Source organism: Octopus bimaculoides, chromosome 2, assembly GCF_001194135.2.
Source record: "Octopus bimaculoides isolate UCB-OBI-ISO-001 chromosome 2, ASM119413v2, whole genome shotgun sequence".
Taxonomy (NCBI): Eukaryota; Metazoa; Mollusca; class Cephalopoda; order Octopoda; family Octopodidae; genus Octopus; species Octopus bimaculoides.
Window position 1 is genome coordinate 107,812,415 of NC_068982.1, and position 9,573 is coordinate 107,821,987.

At 35.0% G+C, this 9,573-nt stretch overlaps 1 protein-coding gene and 1 long non-coding RNA gene across 7 annotated transcripts in view; one reads left to right on the plus strand and one right to left on the minus strand.

Moving 5' to 3' along the window:
* LOC106880451 (myosin heavy chain, non-muscle) overlaps nt 1-9,573 on the minus strand; it is a 135,185-nt gene that overhangs the window by 106,680 nt on the left and 18,932 nt on the right. The window lies entirely within an intron of this gene.
* Nucleotides 6,650-6,901, plus strand: LOC128251598 (uncharacterized). The gene is made up of 2 exons (XR_008267204.1): nt 6,650-6,742; nt 6,862-6,901. It is a non-coding gene; the product is annotated as an uncharacterized LOC128251598 (long non-coding RNA).

Here is a 9,573-nt window from a genome sequence, read left to right on the forward strand (position 1 = left end):
GAAAAGAAGGATTTGGAAGCTTAAGAACCCTTATCATGGTCAGAAATTTAGGGATATCCTTACCGAGAAATTTGATGACAGGGAGAAAGAGCTACAGTCCTGTGACATAAAAGGCAGCTGGGAATTCCTGTGAGACAGCTTGCTGAGTGCCACAGACCAAATCTGTAGGTGGTTCAAAGTCCCTTCCAGACCTAGAGTAACATGGTGGTGGAACAATACTGTAGATAGGGCCATTAGAGCAAAGAAACAGGTTTGGAAGGCCTGGAAGAGTGGGGGTAGCAAGGAACTGTATCAGACAGTGAAAAGGGAAGCTAGGAGACAGGTATATATAGCCAAGGGAGTAGCAGAAAAGAAGTTTGCCGGTGTTCTTTGGGGACCAAAGAACTGAAATATTTCAGATTCCTATGATGTCATAGGAGAGAAATGTGTCCGCATGGATGATGGTGCCCTTGTGTTAATGATTCTGCAAAGAAAGAGGCTTGGAAATGCTGTTATGAAAAACTGCTGAATGTGGAGAATGAATGGGAAGAGAGGAGTCTGCCAAAGATTGACCCAATTGAGAAACCAGCTACCCAAATCGACAGTACCCTGGTAGATAAAGCAATTAAGGATATGAAGACAGGGAAAGCACTTGACCCATCAGGAATCACAGCTGAGATGCTTAAAATATCGGGTGGTATGGGTTATGGTCTTATCATCCGCATCATAAATCAGGTAGTTCATGAAGGGGTCATATCCAATGACTGGTGTAGCAGCACCATAGTCAACTGCTACAAGAGTAAAGGTAATGCTTTAGGTAGAAATAACTATAGGGGTATCAAATTATTGGATCAGGTGATGAAAGTTACAGAGAGGGTCATAGCTCAACTAATTAGGGAGAGAGTTAACCTAGATGAGATACAGTTTGGTTTTGTGCCAGGCAGAAGCACCACTGATGCTTTAATTCTGATAAGGCAACTGCAGAAGAAATATCTAGCCAAAGATAAACCTCTGTACTTGGCTTTTGCTGACTTGGAGAAAGCCTATGACAGGGTCCCCGATCCCTTATCTGGTGGTCAATGCAGAAACTGGGGATAGACGAGTGGTTGGTAAGAGCTGTACAAGCCCTGTACAGGGATGCTGTCAGTAAGGTGAGGGTTGGCAACAAGTATATTGAAGAATTCCGAGTAGAAGTATGGGTTCACCAAAAATCAGTCCTCAGCCCCCTCTTATTCATTATAGTCCTCTTGGCAATCACAGAAGAATTCAAGACAGGCTGCCCCTGGGAGCTTCTCTATGCTGATGACCTTGCCCTAATAGCCGAGTCACTGCCAGTACTAGAGACAAAGTTTAGGGTGTACATAGTGCTATGGGTAAAATGTTGCCATTTTATATTTTTAATTTCGCACATGTGCATTATTTGTTTTTGATTTTGTTGACTACACAGTATAGTAGGGTCAGTTGGGTACTGCTTGTGAGAAAAACAGCACCTTGATGCAATTTACTCAGCCAGAAATTTGGAAACATGCTGTACTGCTAGGCATTCGCACCAGAAGCTCCAAAACGAACATTTCAGAGTGTTCGGGTGTCAATTTGAGGACATGTACCAAAAGTGATAAAAATCAAACATCCACTCAGCATCATGGTGTTTGGAGTGAACACTAGTGATGCCGATGTCATGCATCCATTCATCTTCTCACATGGCCTCAGACTCAACACGGAAGCCTTTATCAAGTGCCTGGATGAGGTAGTGCTGCCCTGGGTCAAGAGGGTGGCTGCTGGAAGACCATATATCTGGCAACAGGACACTGCACCATGCCCCACAAGGAGAACCTATTCATGGCTGTCAGGCAATTTCTGCATCCACATCACCCCTAACATCTGGCCACCTAATTCCCCAGATTGCACCCCAGAAGGCAAGGATTATGGCAGCATTCACCAACTTACACGAGGAGACAGTCCAGAAGAGTTGCAGGAGATTCTGAAGTCGTCTGGAAACCATGGTTGAAGCAAATGGCAATTTTATTGAATAAATTTACTGTTTAGTATTTCAAGATATTTTTATGTAATTTTGGTAAATATCTGTTAAAATGAGATCTCAATTTTATTTTCATTTTTGCGTAATTTAGACAACAGTTTATTCACCACACCCTGTATATAATGAACTTCCACATTATTTCTGTCAACCAAACTCACAAAGCATAAAAATAGAACTCCACACCTTTGCTTTTGTCTAGTGACCATACCCATGTGCCCACTCAAATTGTACTTATATGACAATTTCCTCAGTCCAGTTTAGTTACAAATGCATTAAATCCAACTTAATTTCTGCATTCCTATTGCCTAGTGAACAGCACTTTATCCAGTATAAAAAAAAAGTGGTTCACGTCACCCTTATATATTCAATTTTCTAGGTTATATTTTTTCTTTTTCCAAAGCAAAGCAGTGACAAATGCCAAAATTTCAGACTGCTCAAAGTTCTCTCTTTAAAACCTCCGAAAACTTTCTAAGTTAAAAACAATAGAGATCTGTGACCTAGTGTAAAAAGCTTTTCTTGATCCATCTTCAAACAACATTTTAAAAATAGTCATTAGTCATCAATATCAAAATCTGAAGGCATGTACAGAAGAGGGCTGTAACTACTTACACTCCTCTCCCCTTTATTATCTTACAACTTCACCCTCTTTCCACCTCTTGTATATAAACCCTCCATTCATTGTCTTATATGTCTACACCTCCTTTGCTCAGGCACTCTTTGTCTGTTCTCAAACTACATTCCTTTTTCACACACACACCCTAAATTAGTCAGACATTGTCCATAATCTTAGCAAGGTCTTCTAGACAGGAGATGTTGCAGTTAATACTCAGTTTGAACATCTGTAGTCTGTTAATCTGTGTAGCAGTCAAATTTCCCTCAAATCACACCTATAATCTTAAAAATAGAAAATAAAAAGTATGCTGGATACAGCTATTCAGAATTCTTTGCACACACAAAAAAAAAATTAAGATGGCCATAGCTGTAATGCCCCTTGATGATAGGCATGTTAAATTTGAGTAACTTGAGATTACACACCACCATTGCCACAAGAAGATAACAGACTAAGGCTTGAAATGTTTTGAGAATATCTGTATTTTAGAGTATTCAACTATATTTCAGAGAAATATAGCTTAGAATAATATAAATTATAAATTTTGCAAAGAGTTATCAATGAATTGAAATAAAAATATCTGAAAATACCAAAATAGGGGAAAAAAAATATCTCAGACTAATATAAGAGCAGAAATGAAAGAACAATACCCTTGACTTTTGCAGGTCATATCAATGCAGATAATGCCCACTTAATTGAAGAGAGGTAAATCAAAGGGTTTTAATGATTTAAGTAAAAATGATTGGACAAACCATTAAGTACTAGATTAAAGGAAGAAGGGCAGTAGGGATGATGAGAGATGTAATGGCCAGACTGAAGGTGATCAGCAGCTTGCTAGCTCAAAAGAGCAGAGGACAGTGTAGTAACACTATGCCTGTGAGCAAGCATAGTACATTGGTGACTGAATCCTTGCCAATTGGCCCGATGGACTTCTAGATGCTGTATGAGATGCAAGTGTGTAATAACAGCAACATTCCAGATATATAAGCAAATATTCCAAGAAAGTTCATAAATTTTTTTTGCACAGTATCAAGTGATCAGAGATTGGTTATGAAAAAACCTAGTCTTTGAGATGCAATTTTGAGAATATGCCACAAGAGATAATCAGTAATAATGTGCCCTTAACCCTTTAGCATATAAACCAGTCATATCCAGTCCAAAGAGTGTACATGGTTTATGTCCAAACTAGCCAGATCCAGCCTCTCACACCTACCCTACGATGTTATTCTAAAAATAACAAACACATCATTAAAAACCAGAAGCTAATGCACAATTAATTCAAAACATTGTAAATAAATAAGCATTACATTTGACAGAGTGATCTGGATACTAAAAGGTTAAGCTAATTTTATTGATTCCCAAAGTTTTAGTTTGTCAAGTAAATCAATCCATGTGTGTGTGTGTGTGTGTGTGTGTGTGTGTGTGAGAGTGAATTGAAAATGAACTTTGAATTGTCATCAAAATATGAAAACTGATGATAAACTGATCATTTTGATTCATGAACACAAATTTGAAAGGTATAACTTTTCTAGGCTTGTTCAGCTGTTACACCAGTCTTAATAAACTTATTAGAAATATGCCAAAAATATTCATATTACAGGTGTCACACTAAATGTAGTTTGTTCTAAACCTCTACATTTGAAAAGATTAACATTTATTTTTTAAATCAATAATAATGAAGAGGAAACTATAAGTCATGCATTTTAAAATTTCTAATACTAACAATATTTATTTTATCATAATTATTTCACAGATAAAAGCTGTTTCTTTCTTTCATATTTTATAATAAACATTTATTATGGCATTATTCTTGATTACTCTTCAGCTATTTTATATCTTGTCATCTTGTCCCAACCCAAACATTCCTAATCATTTGTTGTGAGAACATAAACAGCTTATTGATTGCATGTCCACATCTGCTAATTACTACATGTCATCTTTGACAACTCAAATTCATATTTGTTTCCAGCTTCTGCTTTTCCTGCTCGCATTTCATAATCAAAAAGAAACAAAAAAAAAAAAGTAATCATTTTATGTTACCTTATAAATAAATGGTCGTCATCAATTGTAAACAACGTAAATTCCCAAAATTAATTTCCATAAGATAAGCTGAAGTTGAGAAACTGATAAATTCACATAAAGAGAAATTATCTAAAACTTATAAAATTACTTGAAGATAAGCATGGTTGTGTTGTTAAGAAATCACTTTACAGCTATGTGGTTTCAGGTTCACTCCCATTGTACACCTTTAGCAGGTATCATCTATAGCTTCAAACTAGCAAATACCTTGCAAGTGAATTAAGCAAACAGAAATTGTGGAAGCCCTTTGTGCACACACCCACACGTGTGTGTGTGTGTGTGTGTGTGCGCGCGCGCTCACATGTGTATATGTCTGTGTTTGCTCCCTCATCACCATACAATCAGTGGTGGCTTAATTTAGCAGTTCAGCAAAAGAGATAGATAGAATAAATACCAGACTTTCAAAAATAAGTACTAAGATCAATTTAATACAGTTCTATATTTAAGAGATGAGGAATTATGTACATTATTTACATTTGACGGATATTTGTCCTCATCTTGTTTGTTTCGGCTGATATACCCTCCAGCCTTTATCAGGGTTCTTGGAGAAATATCGAACCCGGGTTCTCATTCCTAAGGTATCTTTTGATGTTATTATTCAGGTTACTGCCAGAGCTGCATGGGATGGAGTACACAGTTTTTGGTCATATTCTCTTCTATTGGTGGTTTTACTCGAAGGAGATATTTGCATCTCATGCAGCTATGGTAGGTTATACAAAGGCGAAACATTCCGCCCCCTCAAAATAAGGGTAGAGGAACATCGCAAAGCTGTGACACAAGGAGATATTGATAAATCGGTTATAGCTGATCATGTTTAGAAAAATGGAGACCACCTCCCCCTGTGGGATGAAGTTAAAATAATAGACAGAGAACACCACTGGAAAATATGAAAACTAAAAGAAGCAGCACATATGCTAGGACACAACAACCTCCTAAGCAGACTGAGTGCAGATATGAATAGCATATGGGAACCAGTATTAAGGAAGGATAGGAAACTATTAAATTTATAAGCCCTAAAATTCACTCTATAATTGCCCACGGGCAAATGGCATAGTGGTTAAGAGCGTGGGCTACTAACTCCAAGATTCCAAGTTCGATTCCAATAATAATTACATCAAAAAATACCTTAAGAATGAGAACCCAGGTTCAAAATTTCCCCAAGACACCTGATGAAGGCTGGAGGGTATATGAACTGAAACGCTGTGTTAACAACAAACAAGATGAGGACAAATATCCGTCAAATGTAAATAATGTAAGATCAATTTGTTCAACTAAACCCTTTAAAGTGGTGTCCCAGTATGGCCATAGCCTAATGACTGAAATACATAAAAGGTATATACATATTGTAAGGAACATCAACAACTCAATCAGTAAATGTCAATTCTTTTTCATTTCTAAAATGGTCAGCAATGCAAATAAATCTATTAAAAGAAAAAATAATAAAATTTCCTTGTCATAATCTCAGTCTGTGTTTCTTGAAGGTAGGGGGACTCTGAAGATTGAAAAGAGGTGGACTATGTTTGATAAAATTAAAGTGGTTTTAAACATTTTAAGCTTGTGCAACACCATTGTGAAGAAAATATGATAAGAATGAAAACTATTTTGTGGCCTCATTAATAAAGAGAAATTTTGTTAATTTTTTTCAGCGTAGGGTTAGTCAGTTTGATTGCCATTGATCTAAGTACAAATGTAAACCATCAACAATGTCTTCCGTGCATGAGTAACATCTAAAATGCTTCAAAACACTTCCCAGGAAATTTGTTGAACTTTTTTTTTACACAATGTGACTTCTTTGTGAAATTGACTTTTTCTTGCATTTCTTTTTAATAGATTGTTATTTAGCTCCAGGACAGCACTGATTCAACAGACTATTTCAGATATTGTATATTTAAGATTAATTCAACCAATGTAGCTTTAAGGCTACAGGCTATTAATAAAAGAGTAGTTTGGCTGTTATGTCTAGCAGACTGAACAACATGAACTCTTTTGTTGGCTCATCTTTTTTTAAATAGAGGAACTGAATTGTAGAGATATTTGTGCTTTGTCTATTATGTTTTTAAATTGAAGTTCTTACTTTTCAAAAATGTGTAGAGATATCCAATTCAAAGTCAACTAGTCACATGTCATAGATTTGTGAATAACTGAACAAATAGAGCTGCTTTTTTTCATCAGTTTCAGTTTGTCATCAGCAACAACTACAATGATAATTGCAATAGAAATGGTTCAGATAGTCCTGTTGTCATCCTACCTATTTGTAAGAAATTACATAAAACTCATCATTTATAAAGATAATCTATGTCGGTTTTTTTTTCCCCCCCCACCTTTGGCAACAAACATTATGAACACAGCAGGAAGACTACAAAAATACCCAAAATATCTACTTGTATAAAAAATACTTCACAGACATTACATATCAGTAAAAAATAAGGATGGGATTCATGAAGAAACAACGGGAATTGCAATATTGACAAATACCAAAACAAATTAAAAAGCAAAAGCTTTTTGGATAAAAACCAAACTACAGAAAGAATATTAATCTGGAAGGAGTAATTGCTGAATAAGCTTTCTGAACAAAATGAGTCGTAGCCTACCTAATCAGTCAGTGCATTCAACTAGTAATCAATAAGTTTCAGATCCGTTTTAATATTTTCCACTAAACAAAACCCGATAAATGGCAAAATTGGTAGAGCACCAGATAAAATTTTACAGTATTTAGCTATGTCTCTTTACATTTAGACTTCAAATCCTGTCAGAGTGGACTTTGCCTTCCATCAACCTAGGCTTGGTAAAATAAGATCCAGTTAAATACTGGTGTCAAATCAACTACATCCCTTCCCAATAAAAAATGTGGTCTTCTACCAATGTTGGAAATTAATATTTACCACTAAACAGTTAAATGATTTACAAAGCTAATGATTTGGGCAGTGCAGACATAATTCCAACTGGCAGGTAAAATTGTTAATAAATGTACACATTGAATTTAGATTTTTTAATTAAATTTAAAACAATATTACTAACAAACCTTAAATTAGATAAATATTAAGGTTAAATTCATTAGCCTCTAATGTGATTCTTTACAATGAAAATTGCAATAATGAAGCAGTCAATAAAAGTCAAACTAGATTGCTTGAAATTACATTGGAAATGACTAAACTAATAAACAACATCCAACAGGAACCAACACTTCAGATGTATACAGAATTTTATTAGATAAATATTCTGTTAAAAATAAACCATAACTAAAAAAAATTGGTTTATATGTTAAATACCCTGAGTTAAGTTAGATACTGGAACATTACTGATCCATCAAAATATTAACCTGATATTATTCGCTAATATAACATGAAATCATAAAAGTTTTGACCTTAGTTTGAATTTAATGTACAAGTCTTAAAAAGTATAAGACAATGAAAAGTAGGAGTAAAAATTAATTTGTTTCTAGACAATAGGAATTATACTTTGCAAATAAAACTGAAGTCCTCACCAAAAACTATTTGGCACTTAAAAAAAAAAGAAAATGTTCCAAATGTTTGCATTATATAATTTGTATGTAACTATTTCAAGTTCCTAAAATAAATTTTATGAAATTGTAATACTGCAGAAAACACTATTTTTCACAGTATGAATGAGATAACTTTTATGATAGGTATTACTGAGATTTATTCTATGTCTGGTTTCTTTGCTCTTTTGTATACATAAACCAAATATATATATATATTAATTCACATTGAGAATTTCTTATAAATCTGTGTGTGTGTGTGTGTGTGTGTGTGTGTGTGTGTGTGTGTGTGTGTGTGTGTGTGTGTGTGTGTGTGTGTGTATAAATATCTCCATGAGCATGTATGTGTGAGTGAGTTTGTATATCCCCCTCCGCTACATGTATGTTCACTGTTTGTAAACAAAAGCATTGCTGTTCATACAGGCTGTGTTGTATGCTTGCAGTCCACTGCAAAAGCACATCAGGGTTTGACAAGTCTCAACAAGTTGCACGCTCTTTATAAAAAAATGGAGCATTCAAACAAGAATGTTTGCTTCCAGTTTTCCTTGAAACTATGTCCGGGTTGTTCATTGTTTAATAGACTAGGATATTATTACCATGCTGGGAATCAGGTGAGGGTTGGCACCAAGAAGAGTTTTGCAACCACATGGTTCTGGTTTACATTGCACAGTATCTTGGGCAAGTATCTTCTACTATAGCCCCTAAGCTGAACAATATCTTGTGAGTGAATTCGGTAGGCAGAAACTGTTTGGAATCCCATCATGTGTGTATTTCTCTGTTTGTCCCCCACCTCCTGCAAAACAACCAGAGTTGGTTTCTTTAAGAGTTCAACTAAAGAAATTGACAGAATAAGCACCAGACTTAAGTACTGGGGTTGATTTGTTTAACTAATTATTTCATGGGAATGCCCTAGAATGGCCACAGCCGATTACTGAAACAAGTAAAAGCATAAAAGAATAATGTTTACAGCAAAGTATTGTAAACAGAAGCAAACAGAGAGTTGTGGGTGTCAGTTGTAATGTGATAAAATTTTAGTATTTTGATGTCCTTACAACAAAACGCAACATAGCTATATTTAGAAGAACTTTTTGAAAAACTCTAAAATGAGAACATTTTCCAAAATTTCATTTGTAAAAAAAATTTAAATATTTTGAAAATCCTGTTATTTTCTTGGTCCTAAAAAAATCATTTTCACATCAAAAGAAAAGAATTCCATTCATGCTAAATGACTACATGAGTACAGTGAAGTGAATGTTATCTATTAATCTCTCTCCTTTTATCACTCATCTTTTTATTACTGTTGCTATTTTAAATATAATTATCTTCACCATTGTTCAATCTAGAGCAATAAAATAACTATTATATATA